The following is a 25365-nucleotide window of genomic DNA, read 5'->3' on the forward strand; positions in this document are numbered from 1 at the left end:
CCAAGAAGGAGGTATACCATCTGCTTACCACCTGTATACCACCTGTATACCACTGTTGGTGCTCAGCTACCTCAAATTTTTTAAGAACTATCTGCGCAGTTATACCTGTATACCTGCGCAGTGCGCAAATTTTTTTAGGAATGCAGTGTGAATGGTATGTCTGATTGATGACTGTACCCACTTTTTTAACTTTATTACTGTTGTATTTTTTGTGTTTTAATTGACCTATGTGGGGAATGCATGGATGAGTGGCTGTATTTGTGTGAGAGGATGACTGATTTGAAGGGCCTGTCGGGAAACGCGGGGGCTATAGGGGTGGGTGGAGGGACTATGGACACGGGAGTGGGCCGGAGCATTACGGTCTTAACAGGGAGGGGCAGATATGGCGGGGACTTTAGGGCTGGCCATTACCGGGGAAGGAGGGCTCGCTACGTTACAGAGATCCCTCCTTCCGGCCCTATGAATCCCACTCCAAGGCCAGATGGCGCGAGTAATCAGGACCCTGGTCTCAGGCTGCTGTCGCTAAATGCCAGGTCTGTAGTTCACAAGGCTCCCCTCATCCGGGACCTAATTTTAGATGAGAGGGCAGACCTGGCATGTATTACTGTATCCCCCTCGTAGAGATGTGCCCAGAGGGTTTTCAGATGCTTCATCAGCCGCGATCCCAGTGAAGGGGTGGGGGTGTGGCTATTGTTATCCGAGAGTCTCTAGTACCTCGTAGGATCCCTGCTCCAGAGCTTGTCAGGTGTGAGTCCTTGCTGGTGAAGTTGGACCTGAAGGGTCAAGTGGGCTTGCTGTTAACGTACCTGCCTCCCAACAGCATTGCAGCAGCCCTCCCCTCGCTCCTTGAGTCAGTAGCTGAGCTGGCAATTGAGTTTCCCAGGCTTATGGTTCTGGGGGATTTCAATTTGCCTTCGCTCGGTGAACACTCTGATGGAGCGCAGGAGTTCATGGCTTCCATGACAGCCATGGGCTTGACCCAAGTAATGCGGGGCCTGACTCACTCGGCGGGTCACATGCTCGACCTCGTATTCCTCTCGGAGCAGTGAAGTTGTGATCTTGGTTTGAGGGGTAGCGAGATCTTACCCCTGTCATGGTCGGACCACTACCTACTGAGGCTTGACTTTCGGAGACCAAACCCCCACTGTAGGGAGGAGGAACCGATTAGGTGGTTCCACCCCAGGCGACTTATGGACCCTTTGGGCTTTCAGACGGAGCTTGGTATTGTTCCTGATACCCTCACCCGCAGTCCGGCGGAGACTCTGGTTGCTGCTTGGAATTCAGCAGTGGCAGGGGCTCTTAACCGGATTGCGCCTTTACGGCCGATCCGAGGCAGTGGATCCAGGAGGGCTCCTTGGTTTACTGAGGAACTCCGGGAGATGAAGCGCCGAAAGAGACGCCTAGAGCAACGATGGAGATCCAGTAAGTCTGAGGCAGACTGAGCGCTTTTAACATCCAGCATCAGAGCCTACCTTCGGGCAATTAGGACAACCAAAAGAACACACATTGTCTCTCTGATTGCTTCCGCTGAGTCGCGCCCAGCCGCCTTGTTCAGGATAACCTGTTCCCTCCTAAATAGGAGGGATACGAGCGATCCTTTGCAAGGCAGAGCTGAGGATTACGTCCAATTCCTCGCGGATAAAGTTGCTCGGCTTCGGACGGACCTGGACTCCAATTGCGCAGAGCCAGCCGAGGCACCAGGGGAGAATCTGGCAGGACATCACTGGATTGATTTTCAAGCTGTTACCCCTGAGGACGTGAACAAGGCCATGGGAGCTGTAAGTGCCTCCACATGTGTACTGGACCCGTGCCCCTCCTGGCTGGTCGCTAACAGCAGGGAGGTGACACGGGGCTGGATCCAGGCGGTTGTTACCGCCTCCCTTTGGGAGGGGTTCTTTCCCCTCGCTCTAAAGGCGGCGGTGGTGAGACCCCTTCTGAAGAAGCCATCTTTGGATCCAGCAGTCTTAAACAACTATTGTCCAGTCTCCAACCTCCCCTTTGTGGGGAAGGTTGTTGAGAAAGTGGTAGCCTTTCAGCTCCGGCGGTCCTTGGAGGAAACCGATTATCTAGATCCCTTCCAGTCGGGATTTAGGCCTGGCTACAGCACGGAAACTGCTTTGGTCGCATTGATCGATGATCTCTGGAGAGCCAGGGATGGAGGTTATGCCTCCGTCCTAGTGCTCCTTGACCTCTCAGCGGCCTTTGATACCAATCAAAGATTCTTTTATTACATTTTCATTTTCCTTTATACAATCACTTAAATACTGTGCAGTTAAAAAAAAAGAAGCAATAAACAACTCATAACACTTCTATCCTACATACACCCTTCCTTCTACCCCTCCAACTTTCATTTCTCCCTTCCAACAATCCCCTCTTCTACTTCCCCTCCCCCTCAGCCATTCCTTTCTCCCCTTCCCACTATCTCACCCTCCTTACATTCCCTTCTCACTCCCTCTTAATTCCCCCCTCTTCTTTCCCTCTACACCTCGCTTCGGTGTATTTCTAATATTCATTGGTCTATTTGTTTTGTACTAAAACAAAAGGGGAAAAAAAGGAAAAGAAAGAAGAAAAGAAAAAAAAAAGCAACAGTATCCAAGTGCATTCACTGTTCTGAGAATTGAGTCTATACTTCCACCCTCCCCCCCACCCTCCCCCTGAACCCCCCTCCCTGACCCCCTTCCGACTTCCCAGGTCCCATTCCCGGCATCGTTCTTTATCAAGCAAAGTCTGGAGTATATTGAAACCAAATAGATTAGAAGTTACCAAATAATAAAAAATAACAAAAAATAAAGAACAAAAAAGAAAAGAATAATAAAAAGAAAAAAAGGGGGGGAAGCCCCCCCCAAGAAAGAGAAGTCAATATACTCTCTAACATTAAACTCAGCTTCTCATTATTTTTAAAATCTTAAACAATGTCTTTACCTGCTTCCGCATATAAATTCTATACCTCCCATCCTGCCTTTACCCGTGTCCGCATATATATTTTATCCTCATCCATTGCTCCTCTCATATTTACTCCACCCTCGTGTAGACTCTCCAGATAATCTTTCTTAACCTTGTATTCAAATAACAATTTATACAAAAATCAGCTTACATTCTGGATCAAGATAATCTAATTGAACTTTCACTACCCTTCCATCTACCCCACGCACCCGACTCCATTCATCCCAAACCACAATCCAAGAAAACTATGATCTCCGCTCTCCTCGCCCCAAATAATAGATCATGCGCAGTTTAAATTAAGATTCAAACAAGTCTTATATAAGTCCCATACAATATATGTCCAAATTCAGCACTGCTTCTTGCAGTCTCAATATCTCTTCATCGGTATACAGCTTTGTCATTTTATACCAGACAGGAGTCCTGAAATTTTATTCAAATTAAAAATTTAAGAAGTATTTTAAAGGCATAGCTGGATCTTTATTCTTTACTCTTCTGCCCTTCTGGAAAGGGAAAGCAACACCCTCCGCCTTGTAGCCACGTGTCCCGCTGCTTATCTTCTCCTTCTCCTTGTCTTTCTCCAAGTCCGGGTGAATCAGGAAGTCCCGCCTTCAGAGTTTTGTAGTAAAAATCTCGGGCTTCGCAAACAGAATTGAGACGATATTTTTGGTTCTCAAATGTGACTGTGATACCAGATGGCACTTCCCATTTATATTGTATCTGAGAATCTCTGAGTTTTTCAGTTAAGAAAGTGTAGTCTCTCCTTGCTCTTAATATTTGAGATGGTATTTCTTTAAAAACAATCAAGTCCTGTCCATCGATTCGCAGCCTGTTATTGTAGAACTTCTGTATTATCGCATTTCTGGATTCTCTTGTGGTGAAATATATAATTATGTCCCTCGGAAGCTGTCGTTGTTTTGCTACCCACGAGTTCTGGCGATAAATTTTTTGAATCTGCCAATCAAAGTTAAATCCCAGACTTCCCACCGAACGTCTGAAAGCTTCAAAAAAGGTCTGTTTCAAATTCTCCTGTTCCTTTTCACGCAATCCTCTGACTCTTATTGCAAATGCAGTCTTATTGTAATTTATCATAACGAGTTGTTTTTGAGCATTTTCAACTTCCTGTTGTAACGTTTGAATTTTAGATGTCAAATTAGAATTAGTTTTTTCCAAAAGTTCCAATTTGTCCTCCATTTCAGAAATATAGCCTTTCATAACAGTCATAACTCTGATCGTATCTTCCCTTGTTTGAGCAATCTTGGCGTCCAGTTTATCATATAAGTCCGATAAAAGTTGTTTAATTTCCTGTCTGAACTCTTTAAGGGTTTCAAAAAGAAATTCTTGCGTTAAGAGATCTCCAGTAGAGGGCGTGGGAGGCAAGGGCAGCGATTTTGTAACAATTTCTTGAGATGTATTATTAAGGAAACGCTTAGACTGCTTCGATTTGGGAGCCATTATAAAAAAACGCACAAACAAACAAAGTCTCTGCTCCCCTCGGTTTTAAATGGGATACTATTTATAGACTTTTAACAGTTAATAAGGAGAAGTCTTCAGGAGAATAGAACTGATTGAGTGTGTCATATATCAAACGCAGAAGCTATAAAATCGCCATCTTGTAACGCAGCTGGATAAGAAAGCCTTTTACAAAATTGAAGCTGGTATTTTGAATAGTAATAAGAAAAAAATTTACAACTTCAAGTTAATATTTGGTTTTGAAGCCATTTCAAAATTTATCTGCCTGCAGTTAATAAAACTCTATTGCCTGAATATGCAGCTTTAAGTAAAGAGGCTGAGTTCCCCTTTTATTTTGAAGTTAAGGCTTGGCAAAACTTTCAGTGAGTAAACATTGTAACAAGACCGTTCAGCAGATTCATCACCATTTAACTTCCAGATAAGCAAAGTTAATGAAGGAGTAACATTCTTGTAGAAATAAAGCTAATTAAAAAGCTTCTGCTGGCCTATTGTGAAACCAAAACATATGATAAGCAATCTCTTTTGTTTTGAATTCTTGTGAATTCTTGTGAGGATTAACAAAAAGTGTTCATTATTACCGGAGAAACCAGCCTGCTCGGCGCCATTTTAAAAGCCTCTAAGTAAATAATTTTTCGGAGGAGAAAAAGAAAAGAAGCTAAAATGTTGATAAACAATTATTGTGCACGGAAATGGATTCAGCTCGTGATAAGATTAAATCAAACAAAACTTTGAACTGAGTGGGGGAGACCTACTTTGTCCTGCACAAGGCAGTTTGAAGTTCCCAGCACGGACAGCCGTTCTGCCTTGGGCTAGCCCCCCTTTCCCTGCAAGCACAAAAGCTGCAAAAATCGAAGAGCATTTGCCAGCAAAACAATTTCTTCTTTCCTTCTTGCCTGAAGGATAAGAAAACCTGATAAGACGTCAGATGGAAGATCCTCTAAACAGGTACGTAGCCAGGAATTCGGAGGCAGCTGATTTTTTGCTGCCACCACCAGCAGGCTCCTCCCAGGAAGCCAGCGGCCTTTGATACCATTGACCATGGTATCCTTCTGTGACGACTGCGGGAGGTGGGGGTGGGAGGCACTGTCCTACAGTGGTTCTCCTCTTACCTCTCGGACAGGTCGCAGTCGGTGTTGGTCGGAGGGCAGAGATCAACCCCTAGGCCCCTGAATTATGAGGTGCCACAGGGTTCGGTCCTGTCCCCCCTCCTGTTTAATATCTACATGAAGCCGCTGGGTGAGATCATTCGACGGCACGAGATAAAATACCATCAGTATGTGGACAATACGCAGCTGTATCTGTCCGCCCCGTGCCAACTCAGTGAAGCGGTTGATGTGATGTGCCAGTGCCCCGAGGCTGTTAGGGACTGGATGGGGCTTAACAAGCTTGTACTCAATCCAGATAAGACCGAGTGGCTGGTGTGTTTCCCTCCTATTAATTGGCCAAGTGTTCCATCTCTCAGGCTGGGGGGTCAAACAGTACACCCCTCAGACAGGGTTTACAATTTGGGAGTCCTCCTGGACCCACAGCTGACTTTTGAACACCACTTGTCGGCTGTGACCAGGGGGGCATTTGCCCAGGTTCGCCTGGTGCACCAGTTGCGCCCCTACCTGAACCGGGAGGCCCTCACAACAGTCACTCGCGCCCTTGTGACCTCTAGACTGGACTACTGCAACGTGCTCTACATGGGGCAGCCCTTGAAGAGCATTCGGAGACTCCATCTTGTCCAGAATGCAGCCGCGTGAGCGATCGTGGGTGCACCTTGGTTCACCCATGTAACACCTATCCTCCGCGAGCTGCACTGGCTGCCTATTGGTCTCCGGATACGCTTCAAGGCGCTAGTCGTCACTTATAAAGCCCTTCATGGTATTGGACCTGGGTACTTGAGAGACCGCCTGCTGCCAATTACCTCCACTAGACCGATTAGATCCCACAGATTAGGCCTCCTCTGAATTCCATCAGCCGGCCAGTGTCGACTGGCGACTACCCAGAGGAGAGCTTTCTCTGTGGCTGCTCTGACCCTCTGGAACGAACTCCCTGTGGAGATTTGAACCCTCACCACCCTCCAGGCCTTCCGCAAAGCCCTTAAAACCTGGCTGTTCCGACAGGCCTGGGGCTAAAGAGCTGTTGCCCCCGTCTCGAATGGTATGACTGTTGTGCGTTTTAAATTATGCATTGTTATGTGTCGTTTTTTAATTTTTTGTCTGTATCCCCCTTCCCTGGTTTGAGTTGTGAGCCGCCCTGAGTCCCCTTCGGGGGAAAAGGGCAGCATATAAATATAATAAACAAACAAACAAATAAACAAACAAACAAACAAAGATGGATTGACTATACTCCAAATAAATATGAGACTAAGAAATTCAAGATAGTTTATGACTGAAGAAACAAGGAATGATATGATCTGTTTAGAGTTAGCCTAGCAAAGAGGAGTTAAAGCTCAAATGAAAGATGATACTAATCTTTTTTTAAAGTTTAACTTAGAATATCTTTGTTAAAGATTTTTACCCTATATTGGTTCTGGGAAGTCAGGGGGGGGAGGTTGGGGGAGGGAGGTAAATATTTGTAAAAGTTTTTTTTCAAAATTTTCAATAAAAAAAGAACTCTCATTAAGTATAAAAATCCTGTACCCCAGGACGTCCTGATTGATTCTGATCACAGAGTAAATGGTCTCAAATGTCATTGCTTTTTTACTTAATCAAAATTGATCATATATAGTGTTATGTATTAAATGTATATAGTTAGGATAAAGGGGATTAACCTTTAGATGACCCTCACTGTTGAATTAGGCTAAAGTGAAACTAACCTTTTCATGACCTTAACTGTTACATTGTGCAAAAGTGAAACTAACCTTTATATGACTCCAACTGTTGGAAGGAAGTTCAGAATAATTACATGGGGGCAGATTTTTTCTAGTTTAAGATTGTTTGAGGCCTTGTGGGCCTAGAATATAAATAAAAGGCATTTGCCTATAGTTCCTCAATTCTATGTTTGAGTCAATAAATGCTGTTGCAGCCATGTTGGTATGGTTCTTGCCTACTGAATCCCGCTACACAACATACTCTGTGTGTGTGTGTGTGTGTGTGTGTGTGTGTGTGTGTGTGTGTGTGTACACTCCTGTCAGGAAGGCATGCCTGTGTGTTGTTTCTAGCTTAATCCTTATCTTTATTGTCCTGCTTAAGTATTTTCAGAAACTGCCTCTCCTACATTATAACAACTAATGGTTCTTGGCAGTATGCCCAGACTAGCCTGAGTCTCCTAAGCTTCTCTGGAATTTTTTTATTTTTGTTTTTGCTGGTACTTTGTTAGGGACTTGACTTTTTGAAAAGCTTTTTACATTGCTTGGGGGTGTACCTTTGGGGTGTACTTCCAAGAGACAGGATGCAAGCTTGGCACTCTGCCTGATTTTTTTGCTCCCTTTCTGGGAGCATGTGATCTTTCTTTATATCTGGATGATTTCCTTAGGATATTTTGTGAGGTGAGTGATACCAGCTGGTATCTTTAAGTGGTGCAAATGGATCTAAGGATTGCTTCTCCTGGGTGTGAAAGGGTGATTTGTCACGTTGGGAGGAAATACTGTTGTTGGAGTTCTTCCAGCAAGGATGCAATAATCAGTGCTTTGAAGAAATAATTGAATAACAAAGCAGAGCTGTCGGAAAGAAGCTTTTAAATCACAAGGAACCAAGATGAGTGACATTCAGCAAGGCTTCATGGCTAGCTAGAAATATTGATATTCAAAGGTGAGTGTGAGTTTGAGTTTTGAGTTTCTGAGTTTTTGGTCTGAAACTGGTTTTTGGTGATGTTTAATTCTATGCTTGGTGATGTTTAAACCTGTGTTTATCGACGGAATAATTTCCCCTATTCAGCTTTGTTTGGAAGAAAAAAGGTTAATCTCTGTTCCTGAAAACAAACACAGTTGAGAAATCTGCCTAGTTCCTGTGTATATTTGTTCTGGTAATTGATTTAACAAGGGCAGCTGCTGTGACTCAAGCAATGAACAGACAGGGTTTTTTCCTTCCCTTATGTTTTAGTTTAAAACAGTTTGTGATTTAATTATTTGTACTGTGTTGGGATTATTTGCTGTCTCCTGTCTTCTTCGTCTATCTGGGAGGGGGGTTCCCTTCACTCAATTCATTGAGCACAGGAATCTCTTCTCTATGGGGATTCTTCAGTGGTCCAGATCATGGTTGTCCCAAAGGTGCTTTTTTCAAGAGTGTTGGAAGAAATATCCATCTGATTCAGAGAAAGACACTGGAAACATCAAGGCTGATTGGAAAGATGGTGTATTGGTGAACAGAACCACATGGGTTTGAGGTCCTGGGCAGCTGACCAATTGGTTTGATGAGTACATGGATTTTTATACAGTTTGTTCTACAGCATTTTGTAATTTAGAGGCTTGTTTTGTGTCTTTTGTTATTTGATTTTAATTAGTTTGTCTAGCGAAGGCTGGCAATGAGTTGGGTTTTTTAAATCTTGTTTAACAAACGTAATTAATCTGCCTTCCAGTTGATGTCGTGGTGATTTCAGACACAAGGTACAGGTTTGGAATTTCAAAGGAGATGGAATTACTTTTTCAAAATACAAAAGACATCATGGAGAAAGAATTTAAAGAGATTATGGACAAAATGGAAAATACCATATGAAGGATGATCAAGCTGCCCAGGAAAGATCAAGCTGCCCAGGAAAGGAAGGAGTTAACAGAAGAAATGAAGGATGAAGAAGACAAAGAGAAGACAGCAATGAAAGTAACAGTGTTTAATGAATTAAACCAGAGGGAAAATATTATATTAAGAGAGTTGAAAGATATGTTTGAAAGGCAGACAGGAATCTGGGTAGAAACTTTAGAAACTGGGCAGTGGAAGAGGGGAGAAGTGGGAGAAGGCCTTAGATTGAATAGCCAAGAAGCAGATGTAAATAGAGATAAAGATTTAAGAGAGGAATTTGGGAGGCAAGTCAATAGAAAAAGCATAGCAATAAAAGTATTGGAGCAGGCAAGAGATTATGGATATATATTTTTTATTGTTCTGATTTGCTTTTGCTTTTCTCTCTCTCTCTTTTCTTTTTTAAGTAGGTGACACGATTAGAAGTTAGATAGGATAGACAGAAAAAGTTTTTTAAATAAAGGGTGATATGATTGAAAACTAGAATAAGTGATAGAAATAAGAGAAGGGGGAATATTAGTGTATACATTTTATAATAATAAAAGTAATAACAAGATATAACATGGAATAATTGAATAACAATGTACTATAACCTAATATAAATGTGTATTATAGAAATACATAAGTTGACAAAATGTAATCATTATGATTAATTTTATTAGTTGTATTTGTATTAGACTGTATGACACCCAAGTGCCACACTCTTCATGCATTGATTTGATGTATTTTTTTTAAAAATAAAAAAATAAAAAACTTGGAAAAACACAAATGTAATTAATCCTAGATTCTAGATTGGGATTTTAATCCTGCCTTGAATGGATTACCAAATCTGCATTTTAAAAGGGTGACCTTCTCAGTTTCTTTGGGCTATTAAGAAAGACTGAATCTATTTCCTGCCTTTTAAGAGCATGTTTCTCTATTTCTCATTTAGGGAAATATAATCTGCTTTTTAAATATTTTTCAAAATATTTCATTCTTCTGGGGTGGGTGCTAACTTTCTAAGAGAGGCAACTGGACTTTCTTGGTTTCCAGAAAATCCAGTTGCCTCTTGAAAAAGCACATTTGGGACAGGAGTCTCGTTCATTGCTTTGGAGTGGCCAAGGCACATGATTGCTCACTGCTAGTAGGATTTTGTTTTTAAAAGAAGGTAGGGGTTTAGATCCTTCAATTTGTTTTAATTTTTTCTCATGATAATAAGGCTTAGTACCATGGCACCAGACTTGAAGTTTATTTAGATATCTGTGGCATTTATTAATTTTATTGTGATCCTAATCAGCTTGGGAGACTTGAACCTGGATCCCCTATATACTTTGCTGATAGACTTTGCTGATAGTTATCATTGCATTTTAACTATTTTAATTTCTCAAGGTGTTCTAGCACCCTGCCTGATTTGTAACTCCGGGTTGAAGATATTGCTGAATAGTTTAGGTTTCTATTATGGCTGTGGCTACATTGATCTTCAATGTGTATTCCCATATTTCTAATCTAATGATTGGTATTTAGGGAAGCTTTTTGCAAGCAAAATAACTTTTTGTATTTTTGTACAGCTAATCCTTGACTTACAACAGTTCATTTAGTGACCATTCAAAGTTACAATAGTACTGAAAAAAGTGACATGACCATTTTTCACATTTATGACCAGTGCAGCATCCCCAAGGTCATGAGAGGCTGGGCAAGATGAAGCGCCCCTCGATGTGAATGATGTCAAGTTGGCCATGCCCACCCGGTCATATGACCACCAAGCCATGCGTACCCATTAAGGCAGAGAACCGGTTGTTAAATTATTTGAATCCTATCACCAGCTATAAGGTTATAACAGAGACAAAATCTTTTTCTTGAGTCCCATGCAAAAAACTATTTTTTTAAATTTTATAATTTTGTCATAACAGAGACCCAAAGCATCAGATAAAATTGAATTCTATTATACCTCTCCTATGTAATCTCATATATATAATTGCACAACTGTTGAAAATTAGACTCCTAAGGACCACAAGGGATCACCATCATAACATCATTAACTCCCTCTTTTAAATATCTTTTGTGGCCAGGGACAATGGCCACACACTACCAACAATTAACTCAAGATTTAAATCATAACATTTCTTCAAGCCTTTGAGAACCCTCCATGATGACAACGCTGCTTTCTAGGGGTCCAAAGACCACAAATTGAGAACCTTTCATGCCCTTGTTGGAGCCTGAATCTGAGGAGGAAGACAAGCAAGAACTGGAGCTGATGGAGATTGAGGGGGCAGCTTCATTGGCTTCGAAGGAAAATGAGGAGGAGCAAGCCAAGTCAGGCCAGGGCTTTTCAGGATTGGGACAGTTTGTAGGCAGAAGGGGGGCAGGTTGATCAAGAAAAGCTAAGCAGTGAACATGAGAGACAGAGCTTAGGCGATGAGTAAGGACCACCCTCTTCTGATCCTTGAGCACAAAGTAGAGAGAAGGCGGGAACAACATAGGCTGACCTGACTACTCAACAGGAGAGCACTCTGCCCCTCTCCACAAGGTACACCTGGGGACTGAGACTTAAGGAGATGCTGTGGGAAGGAGCAATTCTTGGGAACAAACGCTGAATTCCTGGAGTGTTGAGTGCCATTGCCAACATTTGAAGTTTTTCGGATCTCCTGATTTCTTCTTGGCTTCCTGAATTAATTGCCTTGCTCCTTTGCTTCCTGGACTCATTGACTTGCCCTGCTGGATTTCTTGCTTTGCAACCATTGTGCTCACAGCATTGGGCTGAACTCTGTGTGTGTGTGTGTGTGTGTGTGTGTGTGTATGTGTGTGTGTCTGGGTCTTTCCAGAAACATGGGAGCATTTAGAGCAATAAAGGGGCAATTTGAACTGCCAGCTGCCTGTGTTGCCTCCTGCCATACCCTGTGTCATCACAGAACCACTGTCCTATATCATTACTAATAGACTAACTGTTCTGACCCCGTCCTCTGTCCAGTAATGAAAGTCGAGACGAGCTTAATTAGAATGTCCTTTAATAACAAGACTAGAATATAGGTGGCTGAAAGCCAAGCAAACAAAGAGATAAGAACCTTGGCAGCAAGTCCAACAAATCTTGGCAGCAATTCAGACAAACCTTGGCAGCAATCCAGCCTGCCAAGTTAGTTACGTTCTCTTTAGTCAATGCTTTGACTTCTTCAAGAGGGGCGTGGCACAAGCAGTCTTTTTTATACTCTGGAGAGGAGCCTAATGACCATCAGCTGAATGCAATTAGCTCCTGTAATTGCATAATTGCTCCTGACGCCGAGTAGCTCTCACCACAACGAGGACCGTGGTAAACCCTGATGACGGAGGCAACTCGGTCAAGAAGTCCATGGACACGGCTCCCCAGGGTCTGTCTGGGGTCAGCAAGGGCTGCAATAGCCCTGAAGGAACCCCCGTCGCTGACTTGGCCTGTCGACACGGGACGCACAACGTCACGAACTTCTGCACATCGTCTCGTAAGCGGGGCCACCAGAACGTACGGGAGACCAGGTGCAATGTCTTGAAAAGGCCAAAATGTCCCACTGCTGGAGTGTCATGAAACTGGGAGAGAACCAGTCCATGGAGGGGCTCTGCGGGCAGATAGAGCCAGTCCCGATACCTCAAAAGGTCCTCATCAAAGGTCCATGGGGAAGCTGGCCCTACCTCTGCCTTTCGTTGTTCCACTGCGCATCCCATATCAGAGACCGTACGTCCACGGGTTCCTGAACTGCAGTGAAGTATTCAATGGGTAGAACAGTCTGAGGGGGAAGGGAGTCCACAAGGTCAGAGTACTCCGGTTTCCTAGACAGGGAATCTGCTCTTTGATTCAACGCACTAGAGATGTAAGTCACTTTAAAATTGAACCGGGCAAAGAACAGAGACCACTGGAATTGGCGTTAGTTCAGCTTACACACTGTGGTCAAAAACTCCAAATTCTGATGGTCCATCCGGACCTCAACCTGATGCCTGGTCCCCTCCAGGTGATGCCTCCAGGCCTCGAACACCACCTTGATAGCCAACAACTCCTTCTCCCAGATGGTGTAATTGCGCTCAGAAGGATTGAGTTTCTGAGAGTAGTAAGTGCAAGGGAAAAGGGTACCATCAGGGGTGTGAGCTTCCGTGGGCCCCCAGCGAAACGATACTTTCTTTTGCAGGAACCAAGTGAGGGGTGCAGTCAAGAAAGCAAACCTGGGGATGAAGGTCTAGTAGTAGTTGGCAAACCCAAGGAGTCTCTGCACAATCTTCATATGTCGAGGAGGTTGCCAACTACGCAACGCCTCCACCTTGCCCGACTCCATCGCAATTCCTTCAGGGGACATACCGTGCCCCAGGAACTCGATGGTAGTCTGCCAAAACTGACACTTCTCCAGCTTTGCAAACAAACGATGTTCTCGGAGTCGCTGCAAGACCAGACGCAAATGATGTTGATGATCCTTCCAGGACGTCGAGTAGATCAAGATGTCGTCCAGGTAAATGACGACAAACTGATCTAACAGGTCCCGGAAGATATCATTCATAAAATGTTGGAAGACCGCCGGCGCATTGGTCAACCCGAACGGCATGACCGTGTACTCAAAATGTCCGTACTGGTGCCAAAGGCCGTCTTCCATTCGTCCCCCGCCCTGACTCGAACCAGGTTGTAAGCATCACTCAAGTCCAATTTCATGAAGACCATTGCCTCCTGGAGCCGCTCCACAACTCCAGAATCAGGGGCAGCGGGTAACGGTTACGTACCGTGATGGCATTCAGGCGCCGGTAATCACAACAAAGTCTCAGATCCCCGGTCTTCTTTTTCATGAACAAAACCAGGGCAGACAAGGGCGAGGATCAAGTCTGGATAAACCCCCAGGCAAGGTTCTTATCAAGAAAAGTCCCACAATGCGACCAACTCCGGCTCAGACATGGAGTACAGACGACCTGTAGAGAGCTTCACATCAGGTACCAGGGAACAGTCATACGGCCGATGCGGTGGCAGTTGATCCACCTCTTGCTCGCTGAAGACATCCATGAAGTCCGCTAAATCCGGTGTCCACCTTGGGCGAGCTGGGTACCTGGGCCGCACAGACCTGCCGGATGTGGTCGATGCATTGCAGGGACGGGAACGTGACCAGATTTTGTGTCCAGTAGATCTGAGGGTTGTGCTTCCGCAGCCAAGCCAAGCCCAAGACCCTGGGGAAATGCAGCCCAAAGCCATGTAAAATTGGATGGCCTCCTCGTGTTCCCCGAGGAGCAGACACAAAGGTTGTGTGGCGGCCTTGATAGGCCCAGACAGAAGCAACCAGCTGTCATGATGGTGCGCATGTGCGAGGCGGAATGGCCACCAGCCTTCTCCACTCCGGTCTGAGTGAGCGAAAAATATCAGAAATATCAGCAACTCAGCTCTGAGGCCATGCAGGAAGGGGTCCTAGCGGTGGAGCGCAATTTGGGGCACCCGAACAGGTGGTCATTTGGAGGGTCGTCGCTATTGGGTGGCCCCTGGTCCATGCGGCCGCCCGTAGCAATTCTTACAGCGCTCGGCGGTGAAAATGACGAGCATGGCAGCGGTACGCTGACGGCGCCATTCCCGGCGGCTTTTTACAACTTTTCAACTTTCCTGGTGGCTTTTTACAACTTTAGCTCTGTTTCTTTCTCTGACCGGGAGGAGCCCTGGAGGTTGTCTGACTGTTGGAGTGATTTTATTCTCAGAGAGGAGGTGGATGACTTAGAACGGCGCTGGACGAGGTCGGGCAGCTGGTTTGTTTGCCGCTGCTGTGGCCTCCTTAAGCGCCCCCCTCCCTCTGCTCCATCGGCTTGCGATACGCGGCGCCCCCGGCACCTTTTGACATCTTTTGCTCTCGCTTTTGTGATCTTCGGACTGCATTGGACTGTTCCAGAGAGGGGGCGGTCGGCCTGGCATGGCGCTGGATGAGATCAGGCAGCTGGCCTTGTTGCCGCCACGGCCCTTTTGGATGCCCCCCCTCCGTCCCACCTAACTCGGCCTTCCCTACGGTGTGGCCTCTCCTCTGTTTACCCTCATGGCTACGGGGCCTTTCTTGCCATCAGGCTCTCTCTGCTCACGGCTGCTAGACTCTTGGACTTACGACCTGGTCTCATCTGGTGTGACCACTACCGCCCGTTGATGCTCAGGGATGCCACCTCAGCCCCTTCAAAGGAGCGACCTTTGGCCTTGGGCACATTTTTGGGACTTGGAGGAAGGGAGAGGGGCGGAGCACCCCTCTTTGGACTGTACCCTCTTTACTGAACTCTTCACTGGACTTTGCAGAGGAGAAGGCTGAGATTATTAAGACCTTCTATATAAGCCTTGTACGAACTTCGCACGGTTGTGCAATTTTTAACTGGTATGGTGAGTGTATGGGACTTGCATGTGATTGAGTGAATGATCCCACTTTGTATTATCCCATTATTATTGTATTTTATGTGTTTTTAATTATTACGTGGGGACTGCTTGGGTGAACAAATGAGTGTGTTTGATTCGGAGGGCCTGTTGAGGAACGCGGAAGCCATAGGGGTGGCTGGGGGAATTACGGACACGGGAGTGGGCCGGAGCATTACGGTCTTAACAGGGAGGGGCAGATATGGTGGGGACTTTAGGGCTGGCCATTACCGGGGAAGGAGGGCTCGCTACGTCACAGAGATCCCTCCTTCCGGCCCTACGAGTCCCACTCCAAGGCCAGGTGGTGTGAGTAATCAGGACCCTGGCCTCAGGCTGCTGGCGCTAAATGCCAGGTCTGTAGTTCATAAAGCTCCTCTCGTTCGGGACTTAATTTTAGACGAGAGGGCAGACCTGGCATGTATTACTGAGATCTGGCTGGGCCCGGAGGGAGGAGTCCCCCTCATAGAGATGTGCCCAGAAGGTTTTCAGGTGCTCCATCAGCCGAGAGCTCAGTGAAGGGGTGGGGGTGTGGCCATTATTATCCGAGAGTCTCTAGCACCTCGTAGGATCCCTGCTCCGGAGCTTGTCAGGTGTGAGTCCCTGCTGGTGAAGTTGGACCTCAAGGGTCAAGTGGGTCTGCTGTTAACGTACCTGCCTCCTAACTGCGTTGCAGCAGCCCTCCCCTCGCTCCTCGAATCGATAGCCGAGCTGGCAGTTGAGTTTCCCAGGCTTATGGTTCTGGGGGATTTCAATTGCCTTCGCTCGGTGAACACTCTGATGGAGCGCAGGAGTTCATGGCTTCCATGACAACCATGGGCTTGACCCAAGTAATGCGGGGCCTGACTCACTCAGCGGGTCACATGCTTGACCTTGTATTCCTCTCGGAGCAGTGGAATTGTGACCTTGGTCTGAGGGGTAGTGAGATCTTGCCCCTGTCATGGTCAGACCACTACCTATTGAGGCTTGACTTTTGGAGACCAAAACCCCACTGTAGGGAGGAGGAGCCGACCAGGTGGTTCTGCCCCAGGCGACTTATGGACCCTTTGGGGTTCCAGATGGAACTTGGGGTCATTCCTGACACTCTCGCCCGCAGTCCGGCGGAGACTCTGGCTGCTGCCTGGAACCTGGCAGCGACGAAGTCTCTCAACCGGATTGCGCCTCTACGGCTGCTCCGAGGCAGTGGATCCCGGAGGGCTCCTTGGTTTACTGAGGAACTCCGGGAGAGGAAGCGCCAAAGGAGACGCCTAGAGCACTTATGGAGGTCCAGTAAATCCGAACCGAACCAAGCACGTTTAACAACCTGCACTAGAGAGTACATTCGAGCAATTAGGACGGCTAAGAGAACACATATTGCCTCTCTGGTTGCGTCTGCTGAGTCACGCCCAGCCGCCCTGTTTAGGATAACCCGTTCCCTCCTAAATAGGAGGGATACGGGCAATCCGCTGCAGGGCAGGGCTGAGGATTACGTCCAATTCCTCGCAGACAAGGTTGCTCGGTTCCGGGCAGACCTGGACTCCAATTCTGCAGAACCAGCCGAGGCACTAAGGGATGATCTGGTAAGCCATCGCTGGGTTGAGTTTCAAGCTGTTACCCCTGAGGATGTGGACAGGGCGATGAGAGCTGTAGGAGCCTCCACATGTGTGCTGGACCCGTGCCCCTCCTGGCTGGTTGTAAACAGCAGAGAGGTGACACGAGGCTGGATCCAGGCGGTTGTTACCGCCTCTCTAAGGGAGGGGGTCTTTCCCCCCGCTCTAAAGGCGGCGGTGGTGAGACACATCCTGAAGAAACCATCCTTGGATCCAGCTGTTTTAAATAACTATCGTCCGGTCTCCAACCTCCCCTTTGTGGGGAAGGTTGTTGAGAAGGTGGTGGCCTTTCAGCTCCAGCGGTCCTTGGAGGAAGTCAGTTATCTCGATCCTTTCCAGTCAGGCTTCAGACCTGGCTGCAGCACAGAAACCGCTTTGGTCGCATTGACCGATGATCTCTGGAGAGCCAGGGATGGAGGCCATGCCTCCATCCTGGTGCTCCTTGACCTCTCGGCGGCTTTCGATACCATCGACCATGGTATCCTTCTGCGACGACTGTGGGAGGTCGGGGTGGGAGGCGCTGTTTTACAGTGGTTCTCCTCTTACCTCTCGGACAGGTCTCAGTCGGTGTTAGTTGGTGGGCAGAGATCGACCCCTAGGCCCCTAACATATGGGGTGCCGCAGGGTTCGGTCCTGTCCCCACTTCTTTTCAACATCTACATGAAACCGCTGGGTGAGATCATTCAACGGCACGGGATAAAATACCACCAGTATGCGGACGATACTCAGTTGTATCTGTCCGCCCCGTGCCAACTCAACGAAGCGATGGATGTGATGAGCCAGGGTCTCGAGGCTGTTAAAGACTGGATGGGGGTCAACAAACTTGTGCTCAATCCAGAAAAGACCGAGTGGCTGCTGTGTTTCCCTCCCGCAAACTGGCCAAGTGTTCCATCTCTCAGGCTGGGGGGTCAAACTGTACGCCCCTCAGACAAGGTTCGCAATTTGGGAGTCCTCCTGGACCCACAGCTGACCTTCGAACATCATTTGTCAGCTGTGACCAGGGGGGCATTTGCCCAGGTTCGCCTGGTGCACCAGTTGCGTCCCTACCTGAACCGGGAGGCCCTCACAACAGTCACTCATGCCCTTGTGACCTCTAGGCTGGAATACTGCAATGTGCTCTATATGGGGCTGCCCTTGAAGAGCATTCGGCAACTTCAGCTAGTCCAGAATGCGGCTGCGCGAGCGATCGTGGGTGCACCTCGCTTCACCCATGTAACACCTATCCTCCGCGAGCTGCACTGGCTGCCTGTTGATCTCCGGGTGCGCTTCAAGGTGCTACTTATCACCTACAAAGCCCTTCATGGTAGCGGACCTGGGTACTTGAGAGACCACCTACTGCCAATTACCTCCACTAGACCGATACGATCGCATCGATTAGGCCTCCTCCGAATTCCATCATCCAGCCAGTGCAGACTGGCAACTACCCGGAGGAGAGCCTTCTCGGTGGCTGCTCCGACCCTCTGGAACGAACTCCCCATGGAGATTCGGACCCTCACCACCCTCCAGTCCTTCCGCGCCGCTTTAAAGATCTGGCTGTCCCGGCTGGCCTGGGGTTAAGATTCTAACCCCACCCGAATTGTGTGACTGTTGTGTTTTCTTTTTAATATGTTGTATTGTTTCATGTTGGAAAATTGTTTGTCCTCCCCCCCCCTTTTTGAACTGTGAGCCGCCCTGAGTCCCCCCAGGGAAAAGGGCGGCATACAAATAAAGGGAAATGAAATGAAATGAAATAGTCTCGACCCGCATCAGTGGGTCCACCAGACACAGAGGGACGTCATACTCTGTAGCAAACACCGCATCCATAAAGTTTGTGATAGCCCCAGAATCGACCAAGGCATGGGCCAGAATTCCCTGTGGCCTACCCGACAAGAGGATGTGTGCTGCTAAAACCATGTGACATGGTGGCCTGTCCACCTCTGTTTCGGTCTGCACCCGACCTAAATTTTCCTTCAGATCGAGCTCTGCCCGAGTCCCGACACATTGTTCTGGAGCTGAGGGGTAGGTCTCAGACCTCACAGCCCCCCTGCTCTTCTTAGGGCAAGCTGTGGCTAGGTGTCCAAGAGCCCCACAATAAAAACACAACCCCCCTGCGCGCCATCTGTCCATCTCCATGCGTGCCACTCGGGGTGTGGCGGCACCCAATTTCATGGGCTCCTCCCTGGCAACTGCACTCTCCTGAGGGACCGGCACACTAGTGGTCTCCTGGGACGCATGGCGAGGCCTCCGCCTCAGCAGCCGGGCGTCTATCCGGAGGCACAAGTGGACCAATGTGTCGAACATCGGTGGCCTGTCCATCCTCACCAGCTCATCCTGCAAGTTATCGGACAGCCCATCCTGAAAAGTGTCCATGAGGGCTGGCTCATTCCAAGCTGAATCCTGACTAAGCAGACGGAATTCGCTGACATAATCCTGCAAGGAGCCACGACGATGCTGCAGTGCCCTGAGTAATCTGGTGGCTGTTTCTTCCTTAATGGGATGCTCAAACATCAGTCGGAGATGATTACAAAAGCCCTGGAAATCATCCAGCAGAGGGCTAGGCTGAGATAGCAATGGCATAGCCCAATGGGCAGCTGTGCCTGAGAGCAAGCTGATGATCAATCCCACCTTCGTCCAGTCGGTGGGAAAGTCCTCCACTCTCAAGCTGATAAACAGCTGGCATTGTCCCAGGAACTCTGCAAATATAGCTTGTTTTCTATCAAACTTGTCAGGTCTAGCCACTGGGCATTTCCTCCGTGGCTGGGGGGGTTGGCAGGTCCCAGAAGCTGAGAGACTTGACCAGCCAGCAAAGCAATCTGTTGAGCCATCTGGGCATTCTCAGCACGGAGTTGCTCCATTGTAGCTGAATGGAGTTTTGTCTTAGGCAGAAGTCAATCTGTTCTGACCCCCTCCTCCGTCCAGTAATGAAAGCCGAGATGAGCTTAATTAGAATGTCCTTTAATAACAAGACTAGAATCTCGATGGCTGAAAGCCAAGCAAACAAAGAGATAAGAACCTTGGCAGCAATTCAGACAAACCTTGGCAGCAATCCAGCCTGCCAAGTTAATTACGTTCTCTTTAGTCAATGCTTCTTCAAGAAGGGCATGTCACAAGCAGTCTTTTTTATAGTCTGGAGAGGAGCCTAATGGCCACCAGCTGAGTGCAATTAGCTCCTGTAATTATGTAATTGCTCCTGATGCCGAGTAGCTCTTCGATGGCGTGCATCCAGGAACAACTCACTGCTGGCTTCTGGATCACTCTCCCTTGTCTCCTCCCCACTGGTCTAAGGCTCAGGTGCCACCTGGTGGCCAACCAGTCTCTCTGTGCCCGGCTCGGAGTCGGAACCCAGTCCAGGGTCCTCCACCTCCTCCAGAGCCGACTCAGAGGACCCCCTCGCTGTCGGAGTCTGGTGGCAGCTCCAACGGCTCCTGCTGGGCCACAACAACTAACTAAAATGGAGGCATTTGAAATGGAGCATTCCCCTTGATTTGGCAGTACAACAGTCAGTCTCCCCAAAGAAGTTGGCTTCAATTATCTTGTACTTTTTGCTAAAGAGGTTATAGTAAGAGAAAGAAGAACAAGGACACCTTACCTTTCAGTCTGTAGAAAAGAGCCCCAGGTGAATTCTGTTCAGATCAGTGATGTGCGGTGAGGTTTATGGCAGGGGAGGCAAGCGGGCAAAAGCCACCCTGTGTCTGCCACCCTATGTCTGCCAGCAGCAGGGCTTCGGTGGGGCTTTTGGCACTGTGTCCACCACAGTGGTGGGGCTTCAGCAGGGGGCTTTAAAGCCCTGCCGCTGTGTCTGCCATAGAGCAGGATGCGTCCCACCTGTATGGTGGACATAGCGGCAGGGCTTCGGCAGGGCTTTCCAAAAGCCCTGCCGAAGCCCCAAAGCCCCAGCGTTCAGACTTCACTTTCTAAGTGCTTCTTGCCACCGCCGTGCTCTGCTGCGTTGCTCCCCACCATCTCTGATGAACAATCCTCCGCTTTCTTCAGCTCGGATGGAGCCAGGGCACCCAAGCTGCTGGTGGCGGTGGCAGGGGCCACCTGAGTGGCCATGATCCCCCTCCTCAGCCAGCCAGCCCACCCACCCCCTGCCTGACCTACTCCCTGCCTGGCTGGCCGGCACAATGCCTCACCACTAAAAGACCCGCCTCTTCTGGCGGGCTGCCCCTCTCTTCTCAAATAAGGCTGCCTCTCTCTTCTCAAACACTCTCTCAAATTGAGAGAAAGTTTGTTTGAGTGAAGAAACAAACACACACACACACGAAAAAATTACTTACAATAAAAAATTACTTACAAATTACATTAATTTTGAACTCTTCCCCCTCCCTCCGACCCACATACCTTTTCCAGCTGTTTCACAATCACAGAGGATTTCAATGCTGCTCTTGTCTACCATGATAAAAATGTAAAAAATGTAAAAAGAAAAAGGCAAGAGCTGCTGAGGTCAGGCTGGGTTAGCTGCTACCAGAGCCTCCAATGGATGACTCTGCTTAACTGTTTAAAAAAAGCCTCTAAAAAAGTGCCCTCTACAGGAGGAGGCGAGAGAACCATGTGCCTCATCTACATAAGGAATTTTTCGGCTTTTAACCCTTGATTAATAGCAATAGCAATAGCAGTAGACTTATATACCGCTTCATAGGGCTTTAAGCCCTCTCTAAGCGGTTTACAGAGAGTCAGCATATTGCCCCCAACAACAATCCGGGTCCTCATTTTACCCACCTCGGAAGGATGGAAGGCTGAGTCAACCCTGAGCCGGTGAGATTTGAACCGCTGAACTGCTGATCTAGCAGTCAGCTGAAGTAGCCTGCAGTGCTGCATTTAACCACCGCGCCACCTTGGCTCATAACTCTTCTCAAGTGATCATAAAGATAGACCTAATGAGGCACGTGGTTCTCTCGCTTCCTCCTGCAGAGGGCACTTTTTTAGAGGCTTTTTTTAAACAGTTAAGCACTAAACAGAGTCATCCACTGTGACTCTGGCAACAACTACCTCAGCCTTTTTCCTTTTAATTTTGTTTTTCTTTTCATGATGACAGTGGTGAGGCCCTGCCTCCCCTGACTGCATGTCCCTGGTTCAGATGTATTCTCAGTGGTGAAGTGTGCTGAAATCCAAAAGTTTACAGAAACAAGTAGTAGATAATTCAGCTAGATTCAGAGGTGGTATTCAACAGGTTCTGATCAGTTCTGGAGAACCGGTAGCAGAAATTTTGAGAGCAGAGGAGAACCGGTAAATACCACCTCTGACTGGCCCCACCCCATCTATTCTCTGCCTCCTGAGTCCCAGCTAATCAGGAGAGAATGGGGATTTTGCAGTAACCTTCCCCTGGATGTGGAGGGAATGGAGATTTTGCAGTATCCTTCCCTTGCCACTCTCACCAAGCCATGCCATGCCCACCAAGCCATGCCCACAGAACCGGTAGTAAAAAAAATTGAATCCCACCACTGGCTAGATTGATTGTATTGATTCTGTCTGGAATTTTCTGTGTTCCTGTCTCTTCCCTTATTTTTCCTACACTCCATTTTATATCTCGGGATTTAGCTTCATTTGCTTAATAAGAAAATATTTCATTAAAACTTTTTCTACCACACACAATTGCAAGATTGTGCAATTATTCCTTGCATTTTAGGACTAGAAAAAGGTTTGCTAAATTCTGTAAATCTAGGCTTAGGGCTGAGTACCAAAGGGCTTTCTTTTTTATTATGTTGCATGGAAGACTCTTTGATAGAAGGTCTCAAAGGTTTCCAGTGTGCCAAACAGAAGATTTCAAGTAGTTTAACCTGGTGTAAATTTGTTTTGCAGGAAAACAAATTCCCTTTGGAAAAGGGGATCTGCTAGTGAAATTTTAAATTGTTCCCAGTTTGGAGTGGAGTGGAGTGGATTGGATTGGAGTGGAGTGGAGTGGAATGGAGTAGAGTAGAGTAGAATGGAATATTTATATAAAGAACAATTTATATACAATAACAAGTAAAACAGAAATTATATATTAAAACTAATCAAGTATTCTTATCCCAGCAAGTGTGTATGTCTTGGGATTGGACCATCTCTTTTTTTGGAAGTTTTACTGATGGGAAATTGCCCAATGACTAGATCAGCACTGATCTCAAGAAGAGAACTGTCAAGACTGCTTCACTTAATAACCAAGAAAGAAATCACTCAACTCCATTTTGCAAAATTAAGAGTACTTTTACTGATTATAAGTAAATAGAAGCTAAGCAAAGCTGGATCTGAGCAAAAGCGCACACAAGCATTAGATATCAATACATGACCCATTCCCCTCCCCTTGTAACCCCAGCCCATAGTCCAATCCAATATCTCCACAGCTGTCATGTGGGAGACATCTTCAAAAATCATCATCAGGTTGGTATGCTGGACAGTTGGCCTTGGCGGGAAACTCCTCTCCTTGCCACATGTGCAGTAGATGGTGAGAACAACTTCCGATTAACAGTCCTCCTGTACAGATTATTTCTCACACCCAAATACCATGCCCTCCCTCCCCATTTCAATGGCAGCCGAAAGCAAGCAGCAAAATGAGGCTGACATCCGGCCCTCCTCCGGGAAAAAGGACATCATCCCTGCAGAAACAAAAGAAAACAGATAAACAGACAAACAACATAACACAAAAGAAGAGGGAAGGGAAAAAGGAGAAATCAATCGAGGTCAAGGCTTGTCGGGGTAGGTAGAGTAGAATTTACGTAGGAGCTGAGGAGCCCGCACATGGGACTTATTGACCCATTCAGCATGTGATGGAGGAAAGTGGTTCCATGAAACAAGATACTGAACACGGTTTCTATGTTTCCTAGAGTCCAAAATTTCTTTAACCTCAAAATGTTGCTCTCCCTCAATCAGAAGAGGGACCAGTGGAGCTGCCAAAGGGGCACACAATGGAGAAGTATGTTCCAGTTTCAGAAGATTGACATGAAACACCGGGTACACATGGTTGAAAAACTTAGGCAACTCCAAATGTATGGACAAAGGGTTTATGACTTTGACAATCAGGTATGTGCCAACATACTTGGGACCCAATTTCTTAGACTTCTGTGAGGTCTGGAGAAACTTGGTGGATAAATACACACGATCACCAACTTTATAATCCCACGGCTTCGTTCTCTTTTTATCTGCTTATTTCTTATGTGCCCGATGAGCCACATCCAGCGCTCGGTATGCCAAGGGCCACATCTCTTGGAGTTGGTCACTCCACTCAGAAAGGGACAGAACTTGTGGTTTTTCTTGAGGCACCTCAGGAATAGACACAAAATCATGTCTGAACACTATCTTGAAGGGGATAAATCCCGTGCTGCTGTACACTGAGTTGTTATATACCAACTCAGCATGAGGCAACAATTCCACCCAATTATCCTGCTGGTAATTGATGAAACATCGGAGGTACTGCTCCAAAACAGAATTAGTCCTCTCACAAGCCCCGTTAGTCTGAGGGTGGTGGGCAGAGCTTAGGCCCTGGGCGGAGCCTATCAACTTCAAAAACTCCTTCCAAAATAAGGAGGTAAATTGGACCTCTCTATCAGAGATGATGCAGTCCGGCACATCATGTAAATGATATACATGTGTAATGAACAACTTAGCTAAGAATTTAGTGGACGGGATCTTGGAACAAGGAATAAAATGAACCTGTTTGGAAAACAAGTTGGTAACGACCTAAATTACCATATTTCCTTGACTTTCCGGTAATTCGACAATGAAGTCCATAGATATTTCTTTCCACGGTGTCTCAGGACGGGCCACCCCTTGGAGCAATCCCTGGGGTTTTCCCAGTGGCCATTTTGCGGAAGCACATGTGGGGCAGCTAGCTACATAAGATTCAATGTCCTTCTTTAATGAGGGTCACCAAAATTGTCTTTTAATGAGATGCAGGGTTTTCACAAAACCAAAATGCCCAGCCATGCATGAATCATGGGCACGTTGAAGAACCAGACTCCTAATAGTTGCGGGAACATACAATTTAGCCCCATTCCAAGCCAGACCATCTTTCATGTTGCACTAATCTGTATGTTGGTGAAACCATTCATCAGTTTCAAGGGCCTCCTTGAGTTTTGTAATGAGGTCCTTTGTGACTTCCAAATTGGAACCGGTCTGGCTTCTGGTGACAATCGGAGCAGCGAGGCTTTTCGTTAGGATGACTGGGTGGATGACACTAAGCTTTGAGCTGTTATATTGAGGGAGTCTTGCCAAAGCATCAGCCATAATGTTCTTCCCTCCTGGGATATACTTCAAAATGAAATTGAACCTATTGAAGTGTTGTGCCCATCTCATTTGTTTGGGGGATAATTTCTGGGGGGGTCTTTAATGCCTCTAAATTTTTATGATCAGTCCACACCTCAAAGGGGTGTTTAGCCCCCTCCAAGAAATGTTGCCAGGTCATCAA

Source organism: Thamnophis sirtalis, unplaced genomic scaffold (genome assembly GCF_051295495.1).
Source record: "Thamnophis sirtalis isolate CommonGarterSnake01/CBP01778 unplaced genomic scaffold, rThaSir2_p1.2 scaffold_4, whole genome shotgun sequence".
NCBI classification, from domain to species: Eukaryota; Metazoa; Chordata; class Lepidosauria; order Squamata; family Natricidae; genus Thamnophis; species Thamnophis sirtalis.